Here is a 10,357-nt window from a genome sequence, read left to right as displayed (position 1 = left end):
GGAACCGGCCGAGGCGGACACTTTACGGCGGTTGAGCCGTTGGCACTTAGAAATTATTCAGACTTCCATAAACACACATCGGCCTTTTGCCGTCACTGCCCGGGATGGGCACCGTGGTAGCTCGGACAGTTCGTTTGACAGCTTCCGCTGGCACTTAGACAATTTTTAAAATGAAAATAAACAGTTCTGCACATACGTGCCGACTATATTTTGCGAAAGGGGGGTAAAGTGATGAGTACACTAAGTGGGGGGACCAAGTACATAAAGCCTACCCCTGGTACCTCAGAGAGGCCGAATTGACACATTTTGTGTCCGACCGCGGGAACCAGCCGAGGCGGACGCTTTTCGGCGCAAGAGCCGTTGGCACTTAGAAAATATTCGCTAAACTTCAAAGGACCTCCAGGGGAAGAGGCCGAATTGTCACTTTTTCTGGCCGACATCGGGAACCAGCCGAGTCGGACACCTTACGGCGGAAGAGCCGATGGCACTTAGAAAATATTCGTTAAACTTCAACTGACCTCCAGGGGAAGAGGCCGATTTTTCACTTGTTCTGGCCGACATCGGGAACCAGCCGAGTCGGACGCTTTTCGGCGCAAGAGCCGTTGGCACTTAGAAAATATTCGTTAATCTTGAACGGACCTCCAGGGGAAGAGGCCGAATTTCCACTTATTCTGGCCGACATCGGGAACCAGCCGAGTCGGACGCTTTACGGCGGAGCAGCCGTTGGCACTTAGAAAATATTCGTTAATCTTGAACGGACCTCCAGGGGAAGAGGCCGAATTTTCACTTGTTCTGGCCGACATCGGGAACCAGCCGAGTCGGACGCTTTACGGCGGAGCAGCCGTTGGCACTTTGAAAATATTCGTTAAACTTCAACTGACCTCCAGGGGAAGAGGCCGAATTTCCACTTGTTCTGGCCGACATCGGGAACCAGCCGAGTCGGACGCTTTACGGCGGAAGAGCCGATGGCACTTAGAAAATATTCGTTAAACTTGACAGGACCTCCAGGGGAAGAGGCCGAATTTTCGCTCGTTCAGGCCGACCGGAGGAACCGGCCGAGTCGGACACCTTACGGCGGAAGAGCCGATGGCACTTAGAAAATATTCGCCAAAATGTTCCGGACCTCCAGGGGAAGAGGCCGAATTTTCACTTGTTCAGGCCGACCGGAGGAACCGGCCGAGTCGGACACCTTACGGCGGAAGAGCCGATGGCACTTAGAAAATATTCGTTAAACTTGACAGGACCTCCAGGGGAAGAGGCCGAATTTTCGCTCGTTCGGGCCGACCGGAGGAACCGGCCGAGTCGGACACCTTACGGCGGAAGAGCCGATGGCACTTAGAAAATATTCGCCAAAATGTTCCGGACCTCCAGGGGAAGAGGCCGAATTTTCGCTCGTTCGGGCCGACCGGAGGAACCAGCCGGGTCGGACACGTTACGGCGCAACAGCCGTTGGCACTTTGAAAATATTCGCCAAAATGTTCCGGACCTCCAGGGGAAGAGGCCGTATTTTCGCTCGTTCGGGCCGACCGGAGGAACCGGCCGGGTCGGACACGTTACGGCGCAACAGCCGTTAGCACTTAGAAATTATTCGTTAAACTTGAACGGACCTCCAGGGTTAAGAGGCCGAATTTTCGCTCGTTCGGGCCGACCGGAGGAACCAGCCGGGTCGGACACTTTACGGCCCAACAGCCGTTGGCACTTTGAAAATATTCGCCAAAGTCGTCCGGACCTCCAGGGGAAGAGGCCGAATTTTCGCTCGTTCGGGCCGACCGGAGGAACCAGCCGGGTCGGACACTTTACGGCGGAACGGCCGTTGGCACTTTGAAAATATTCGCCAAAATGTTCCGGACCTCCAGGGGAAGAGGCCGAATTTTCGCTCGTTCGGGCCGACCGGAGGAACCGGCCGGGTCGGACACGTTACGGCGCAACAGCCGTTGGCACTTTGAAAATATTCGCCAAAATGTTCCGGACCTCCAGGGGAAGAGGCCGAATTTTCGCTCGTTCGGGCCGACCGGAGGAACCAGCCGGGTCGGACACTTTACGGCCCAACAGCCGTTGGCACTTTGAAAATATTCGCCAAAGTCGTCCGGACCTCCAGGGGAAGAGGCCGAATTTTCGCTCGTTCAGGCCGACCGGAGGAACCAGCCGGGTCGGACACGTTACGGCGCAACAGCCGTTCGCACTTAGAAAATATTCGCCAAAGTCGTCCGGACCTCCAGGGGAAGAGGCCGAATTTTCGCTCGTTCGGGCCGACCGGAGGAACCAGCCGGGTCGGACACGTTACGGCGGAACAGCCGTTGGCACTTTGAAAATATTCGCCAAAATGTTCCGGACCTCCAGGGGAAGAGGCCGAATTTTCGCTCGTTCGGGCCGACCGGGAGAACCAGCCGAGGCGGACACTTTACGGCGGTTGAGCCGTTGGCACTTAGAAATTATTCAGACTTCCATCAAACACACATCGGCCTTTTGCCGTCACTGCCCGGGATGGGCACCGTGGTAGCTCGGACAGTTCGTGTGACAGCTTCCGCTGGCACTTAGAAAATTTTTAAAATGAAAATAAACAGTTCTGCACATACGTGCCGACTATATTTTGCGAAAGGGGGGTAAAGTGATGAGTACACTAACTGGGGGGACCAAGTACATAAAGCCTACCCCTGGTACCTCAGAGAGGCCGAATTTTCGAATTCTGAGGCCGAGCTGGGGAACCAGACGAGGCGGACACTTTTCCGAGCGAGAGCCGATGGCACTTAGAAAATTTTCGGCTAAGTCGGCAGGACTTCCAGAGCGAGAGGCCGAATATTCGTCATCTGTGGCCGACCGGGGAACCAGCGAAGGCGGATAGGCGGTCACGGAGGTCCCGCCGGCTGGTCCGCGGGCCAATTTGGGTCCCGTAATTTAGCGGTCGCGGTCCGGAATCCACGCCGAGCGGGGAACCAGCGGAGGCGGATAGGCGGTCACGGAGGTCCCGCCGGCTGGTCCGCGGGCCAATTGGGGTCCCGTAAGTTAGCGGTCGCGGCCCGGAATTCGCGCCGGCCGGGGAACCAGCGCAGGCGGATAGGCGGTCACGGAGGTCCCGCCGGCTGGTCCGCGGGCCAATCGGGGTCCCGTAAGTTAGCGGTCGCGGCCCGGAATTCGCGCCGGCCGGGGAACCAGCGCAGGCGGATAGGCGGTCACGGAGGTCCCGCCGGCTGGTCCGCGGGCCAATCGGGGTCCCGTAAGTTAGCGGTCGCGGCCCGGAATTCGCGCCGGCCGGGGAACCAGCGCAGGCGGATAGGCGGTCACGGAGGTCCCGCCGGCTGGTCCGCGGGCCAATCGGGGTCCCGTAAGTTAGCGGTCGCGGCCCGGAATTCGCGCCGGCCGGGGAACCAGCGCAGGCGGATAGGCGGTCACGGAGGTCCCGCCGGCTGGTCCGCGGGCCAATCGGGGTCCCGTAAGTTAGCGGTCGCGGCCCGGAATTCGCGCCGGCCGGGGAACCAGCGCAGGCGGATAGGCGGTCACGGAGGTCCCGCCGGCTGGTCCGCGGGCCAATCGGGGTCCCGTAAGTTAGCGGTCGCGGCCCGGAATTCGCGCCGGCCGGGGAACCAGCGCAGGCGGATAGGCGGTCACGGAGGTCCCGCCGGCTGGTCCGCGGGCCAATCGGGGTCCCGTAAGTTAGCGGTCGCGGCCCGGAATCCGCGCCGGCCCGCAGCCACCGCCAGGCGGATAGGCTGTCACGGAGGTCCCGCCGGCCGGTCCGCGGGGGGAACTGCGCCCTCTGGCGGACACGCCATTGTAAATGAATGGGGTTTGGCACTTAGTGCATTTTTCGCCGAAGCCGACGAGCGCTCCGGGCGAGGAGGCCGGATTCTCGCCATCCGTGGCCGGCCGGGGAACCGGCCAAGGCGGATAGGCGGTCACGGGGGTCCCGCCGGCTGGTCCGCGGGCCAATTGGGGTCCCGTAAGTTAGCGGTCGCGGCCCGGAATCCGCGCCGGCCAGCAGCCACCGGGAGGCGGATAGGCTGTCACGGAGGTCCCGCCGGCTGGTCCGCGGGCCATTTAGGGTCCCGCGAGTGAGCGGTCGCGGTCCGGAATCCAGGCCGGCCAGGAGGCACCGCCAGGCGGATAGGCGGTCACGGAGGTCCCGCCAGCTGGTCCGCGGGCCATTTATGGTCCCGTAAGTTAGCGGTCGCGGCCCGGAATGCACGCCGGCCAGGAGGCACCGCCAGGCGGGTAGGCTGTCACGGAGGTCCCGCCGGCCGGTCCGCGGGCCAATTACCTCCAGCCGAGCGGATATGAACTTTATTAGCACCTTCTACGAGATGGCGGAGCCTTATTCGACAACCAGCACCTCGGCTTAGCATTTTCCACGGCCCGCTGATCTTCCAGAAGACGTCCAGCCGGTTTCCTCCTCACATTTTAAGCCGGCCGAGGCTTCCGGCACCCCGGCTAAGCTTTCTCCACGGCCCGCTGAGCTTCCAGGGGACCTCCGGCCGGTTCTCCCGGTGCCTCGCGCCTCGCTTTGTGAGCCGGCCGAGGCTTCCAGCACCTCGGCTGAGCGTTTCCCACGGCCCGCTGAGCTTCCAGGGGACCTCCAGCCGGTTCTCCCGGTGCCTCGCGCCTCGCTTTGTGAGCCGGCCGAGGCTTCCAGCACCTCGGCTGAGCGTTTCCCACGGCCCGCTGAGCTTCCAGGGTACCTCCAGCCGGTTCTCCCGGTGCCTCGCGCCTCGCTTTGAGAGCCGGCCGAGGCTTCCAGCACCTCGGCTGAGCGTTTTCGGCGGCCCGTTGCTCTCCCGGAGGTCGCAACGGGGAGTTACCTCCCTCTCGCGGACACGGCGAGTAAATACACCGCCTCTCGCACTTGGCGCACACTCACTCGCATTGCTACGCCTCCCGTGGCACTTTAAGCGGCCGAACGGCGGGAGTAACTACGACTCTCTTAAGGTAGGCTCACTTGACTATTTATTCATGTATTTATTTATTTTTGACGGTTCGCGGAGGCGATGACGCTCCGCGCGGGTAAACGGCGGGAGTAACTGTGACTCTCTTAAGGTAGGCTCACTTGACATCTATTTATTTATGTATTTATTTATTTTTGACGGTTCGCGGAGGCGATGACGCTCCGCGCGGGTAAACGGCGGGAGTAACTGTGACTCTCTTAAGGTAGGCTCACTTGACATCTATTTATTTATGTATTTATTTATTTTTGACGGTTCGCGGAGGCGATGACGCTCCGCGCGGGTAAACGGCGGGAGTAACTGTGACTCTCTTAAGGTAGGCTCACTTGACATCTATTTATTTATGTATTTATTTATTTTTGACGGTTCGCGGAGGCGATGACGCTCCGCGCGGGTAAACGGCGGGAGTAACTGTGACTCTCTTAAGGTAGGCTCACTTGACATCTATTTATTTATGTATTTATTTATTTTTGACGGTTCGCGGAGGCGATGACGCTCCGCGCGGGTAAACGGCGGGAGTAACTGTGACTCTCTTAAGGTAGGCTCACTTGACATCTATTTATTTATGTATTTATTTATTTTTGACGGTTCGCGGAGGCGATGACGCTCCGCGCGGGTAAACGGCGGGAGTAACTGTGACTCTCTTAAGGTAGGCTCACTTGACATCTATTTATTTATGTATTTATTTATTTTTGACGGTTCGCGGAGGCGATGACGCTCCGCGCGGGTAAACGGCGGGAGTAACTGTGACTCTCTTAAGGTAGGCTCACTTGACATCTATTTATTTATGTATTTATTTATTTTTGACGGTTCGCGGAGGCGATGACGCTCCGCGCGGGTAAACGGCGGGAGTAACTGTGACTCTCTTAAGGTAGGCTCACTTGACATTTATTTATTTATGAATTTATTTATTTTTGACGGTTCGCGGAGGCGATGACGCTCCGCGCGGGTAAACGGCGGGAGTAACTGTGACTCTCTTAAGGTAGCCTGACTCGACGTCTTTTTCAACGGTGGCTGGAGGACCCGGGCGGTTCTCGGGGGTGCGTCGCTCCTCACTTTTGACGCCCGAGGAGGCTCCCGGCACCTCGGCTACGCGTTTTCGGCGGCCCGCTGAGCTTCCAGAAGACCTCCAGCCGGTTCTCCCGGTGCTTTCCTCCTCACGTTTTAAGCCGGCCGAGGCTCCCGGCACCCCGGCCAAGCGTTTCCCACGGCCCGCTGAGCTTCCAGGGGACCTCCGGCCGGTTCTCCGCGCGCTTTCCTCCTCACTTTTAAGCCGGCCGAGGCTTCCGGCACCCCGGCCAAGCGTTTCCCACGTCCCGCTGAGCTTCCAGGGGACCTCCGGCCGGTTCTCCGCGCGCTTTCCTCCTCACATTTTAAGCCGGCCGAGGCTCCAGGCACCCCGGCTAAGCTTTCTCCACGGCCCGCTGAGCTTCCAGGGGACCTCCGGCCGGTTCTCTCCGCGCGCTTTCCTCCTCACTTTTAAGCCGGCCGAGGCTTCCGGCACCCCGGCCAAGCCTTTCCCACGGCCCGCTGAGCTTCCAGGGGACATCCAGCCGGTTCTCCGCGCGCCCCCCTCCTAACTCGACGCCCGAGGAGGCTCCAGGCACCCCGGCCGAGCCTTTTCGGCGGCCCGCTGATCTCCCGGAGGTCGCAACGGGGAATTGCCTCCCTCTCGCGGACACGGCGCGTAAATGCACCGCCTCTCGCACTTTGCGCACACTCACTCGCATCGCTACGCCTCCCGTGGCACTTTAAGCGACCGGGACCACCGCGAGCGCGGGCGATGACTAAGAGGCTCCCCGGCCGGCCTCGCGGAGCTCCGACGCTCCCCCGCGGGACTTCCGGCGGCCGGCCGGAGCCTCGGCACGGCTGCCGCACTCCCTAATAACACCCCGCGGACCCCCGCGAGCCGAACGCTCGCTGCCGCGGGCGACCCGTGCCAAGGCGGACGCGTGACGGCGCGGGAGCCCTCGGCACTATATCACGGTCACGTATGTAGTCAAATCGTGTAAAATCACCGTTAGTTTATTCATAATATAGGTAATAATTAAATAAATATTAACATCGCGTATATCATTAATAAACACATGTATGTATTTATTTAATAATTAAATAAATATTAACATCGCGTATAATCATGCGCAATACTTCGTGGCCGACCGGGGAACCGGCGAAGGCGGACGCATCGCGGCGCGAGAGCCGTTGGCACTTTGGAAAAATAAATAAATAAATAAATAAATAAATAATAATTCGCCGACCGGGCTCCGGGGGGAGAGGCCGATTTTTGGCCGTTCGTGGCCGACCGGGGAACCGGCGAAGGCGGACGCATCGCGGCGCGAGAGCCGTTGGCACTTTGGAAAAATAAATAAATAAATAAATAAATAATTCGCCGACCGGGCTCCGGGGCAAGAGGCCGAATTTTCGCTCGTTCGGGCCGACCGGGGAACCGGCGAAGGCGGACGCAGCGCGGCGCGAGAGCCGTTGGCACTTTGAAAAAAAAAAAAAAAAAAAAAATTCGCCCACCGGGCTCCGGGGGAAGAGGCCGGCTTTTCGCCGTTCGCGGCCGACCGGGGAACCGGCGAAAGCGGACGCGCTCTCTAACGAGCCCCGCCGGCCGGAGGAAGTGCGCCCTCTGGCGGACACGCCGTTGTAAATGAATGGGGTTTGGCACTTAGTGCATTTTTCGCCCAAGTCGAAGCGCGCTCCGGGCGAGGAGGCCGGATTCTCGCCACCCGTGGCCGGCCGGGGAACCGGCCAAGGCGGACGCGCTCTCTAACGAGCCCCGCCGGCCGGAGGAAGTGCGCCCTCTGGCGGACACGCCGTTGTAAATGAATGGGGTTTGGCACTTGGTGCATTTTTCGCCCAAGTCGAAGCGCGCTCCGGGCGAGGAGGCCGGATTCTCGCCACCCGTGGCCGGCCGGGGAACCGGCGAAGGCGGATAGGCTTTCACGGAGGATCCGCCGGCTGGTCCGCGGGCCGATTAGGGTCCCGCGAGTGAGCGGTGGCGGTCCGGAATCCAGGCCGGCCAGGAGGCACCGCCAGGCGGATAGGCTTTCACGGAGGAGCCGCCGGCTGGTCCGCGGGCCGTTTAGGGTCCCGCGAGTGAGCGGTGGCGGTCCGGAATCCAGGCCGGCCAGGAGGCACCGCCAGGCGGATAGGCTTTCACGGAGGACCCGCCGGCTGGTCCGCGGGCCGTTTAGGGTCCCGCGAGTGAGCGGTCGCGGTCCGGAATCCAGGCCGGCCAGGAGGCACCGCCAGGCGGATAGGCTTTCACGGAGGACCCGCCGGCTGGTCCGCGGGCCGTTTAGGCTCCCGTAAGTTAGCGGTCGCGGTCCGGAATACAGGCCGTCCAGGAGGCACTGCCAGGCGGATACACTCTCTAACGAGCCCCGCCGGCTGGTCCGCCGGGGGAAGTGCGCCCTCTGGCGGACACGCCGTTGTAAATGAATGGGGTTTGGCACTTAGTGCATTTTTCGACCAGCGGCAACGCAGGCTGACGGGCGGCCGCTTCCACGGGCCGGTACTACTCTACGGAGGCGCTAGCCGCCTCCGGTGGGGGCCGTGTGATCTCGCTGGATGCCCGAGGACCTTCCGCGAGGCCCGGCCGCAGCTTTTACGCGCGCCCGGTCCTATTACCTGGTGGAAGCTGGAGGCCGGGGCTCCGCAGCTCGCCGCCCGGGGACCTTCCGCGAGGCCCGGCCGCAGCTTTTACGCACCACCGCTGCTATTCTCTGGCTCCGGCTTCGTCCCGGAGGGTGCTTGGGGAACGGCGGCGCACACCGCGAACGGCCGGTGGCGGTCGGCTGGTGGCGGTCGGCTGGTGGCTGTCGGCTGGTGGCGGTCGGGGGTGGCGCTTGGGGATGGCGCTTGGGGATGGTGGCTGTCGGCTGGTGGCGGTCGGCTGGTGGCGGTCGGCTGGTGGCGGTCGGCTGGTGGCGGTCGGGGGTGGCGCTTGGGGATGGCGCTTGGGGATGGTGGCTGTCGGCTGGTGGCGGTCGGCTGGTGGCGGTCGGGGGGTGGCGGTCGGGGATGGCGCTTGGGGATGGTGGCTGTCGCCTTGTGGCGGTCGGCTGGTGGCGGTCGCCTTGTGGCGGTCGCCTTGTGGCGGTCGGGGATGGCGCTTGGGGATGGTGGCTGTCGCCTTGTGGCGGTCGGCTGGTGGCGGTCGCCTTGTGGCGGTCGCCTTGTGGCGGTCGGGGATGGCGCTTGGGGATGGTGGCTGTCGCCTTGTGGCGGTCGGCTGGTGGCGGTCGGCTGGTGGCGGTCGGGGGGTGGCGGTCGGGGATGGCGCTTGGGGATGGTGGCTGTCGCCTTGTGGCGGTCGGGGGGTGGCGGTCGGGGATGGCGCTTGGGGATGGTGGCTGTCGCCTTGTGGCGGTCGGCTGGTGGCGGTCGGCTGGTGGCGGTCGGCTGGTGGCGGTCGGGGGGTGGCGGTCGGGGGTGGCGCTTGGGGATGGTGGCTGTCGCCTTGTGGCGGTCGGCTGGTGGCGGTCGCCTTGTGGCGGTCGGGGGGCGGCGGTCGGGGGTGGCGCTTGGGGATGGTGGCTGTCGGCTGGTGGCGGTCGGCTGGTGGCGGTCGGCTGGTGGCGGTCGGCTGGTGGCGGTCGGGGGTGGCGCTTGGGGATGGCGCTTGGGGATGGTGGCTGTCGCCTTGTGGCGGTCGGCTGGTGGCGGTCGCCTTGTGGCGGTCGGGGATGGCGCTTGGGGATGGTGGCTGTCGCCTTGTGGCGGTCGCCTTGTGGCGGTCGCCTTGTGGCGGTCGGGGATGGCGCTTGGGGATGGTGGCTGTCGCCTTGTGGCGGTCGGCGGTGGTGGTTTGGGACCGGCGTCCGGCGCAAAGTGCGTGTTGCGCGGGCCGGAGAAAATTTAGGCCAGGGGCCCGCCGCTGGAGAAATTTTTAGGTACCAGGGGTGGATTTTTTTTGTCACCGCAGGAGGGGGACGTTGCCTCCGTCCGTGTCCGACGGAAAGTGCGTGTTGCGCGGGCCGGAGAAAGTTTAGGCCAGGGGCCCGCCGCTGGAGAAATTTTTAGGTACCAGGGGTGGATTTTTTTTGTCACCGCAGGAGGGGGACGTTGCCTCCGTCGGTGTCCGGCGGAAAGTGCGTGTTGCGCGGCCCGGAGAAAGTTTAGGCCCGGGGCCCGCCGCTGGAGGAATTTTTAGGTACCAGGAGCGGATGTACTTACTTCCACAGCGCCCGCGCGCTCCCGGCCGGTGTCCGAGGATGCTGCCTCATCCCCGGACGCGCCTCTTACGCACGCCCGCTGTCATCCTCCGGAGACTGAGTTCCACTTAGTGGAGGCTACGTTCCACTTGGGGGAGGCTGCCTACTCCCGGCTGACGCCCGAGGATGCTGCCTCATCCCCGGACGCGCCTCTTACGCACGCCCGGTGTCATCCTCCGATCACTAAGTTCCACTTGGAGG

This window comes from Syngnathus scovelli, unplaced genomic scaffold, assembly GCF_024217435.2.
Source record: "Syngnathus scovelli strain Florida unplaced genomic scaffold, RoL_Ssco_1.2 HiC_scaffold_478, whole genome shotgun sequence".
Taxonomy (NCBI): Eukaryota; Metazoa; Chordata; class Actinopteri; order Syngnathiformes; family Syngnathidae; genus Syngnathus; species Syngnathus scovelli.
Note: the sequence above shows the minus strand (reverse complement) of the source record.